This window comes from Dipodomys merriami, unplaced genomic scaffold (genome assembly GCF_024711535.1).
Source record: "Dipodomys merriami isolate MVZ:Mamm:240054 unplaced genomic scaffold, mDipMer1.0.p SCAF_1210, whole genome shotgun sequence".
Taxonomy (NCBI): Eukaryota; Metazoa; Chordata; class Mammalia; order Rodentia; family Heteromyidae; genus Dipodomys; species Dipodomys merriami.
Window position 1 is genome coordinate 185,575 of NW_027202506.1, and position 718 is coordinate 186,292.

The window sequence follows — 718 nt, forward strand, 5'->3', positions numbered from 1 at the left end:
CCACACCGGCATTGTAAAGCTGGTTTTGACATGACATTTTGTACTTCTCATTGTTGCAACAGGTCCACCTGAATCCTTAAACGACTTGTTTGTCCCCATCTACTCCACATGTTATACTGACATCAAATATAGTGAAAACGGGGGTTACACTGTGGGGGAGGGACATACAAAGCAACAAAGAAATAATCTTATAAATGCATTAGAAATACATGCATGAAAGAAACGAAAACATTAAAATACATATTTAAGGGTTCATTTTCCTAGCATCACATTATCTGACCTTTTCCGCTTGACTCATACCTATACTAGATATTGCAAATAAGGGAAACCATGGGACCTATGCTTCTTTGGGCCTGGCTTACTTCACTTAATATAATTTTTTCCAAACCTTTCCATTTCCTAACAAATGGGGAAATATCATTCTTTCTGATGGAGGCATAGAATTCCATTGTGTATATATACCACATTTTCTTGATCCATTCATCTACTGAGGGGCATCTGGGTTGGTTCCATATCTTAGCTATGGTAAATAATGCTGCAATAAACATAGTTGTGCTGGTAGCTTTAGTGTGGTCTTGTTTGTAAACATTTGGGTAAATGCCCAAAAGTGGGATTGCTGGATCATAGGGGAGATCTATGTGAAGTCTTTTGAGGAACCTCCATACTGCTTTCCAAAGTGGTTGAACAAGTTTACATTCCCACCAACAATGAAGTAGGG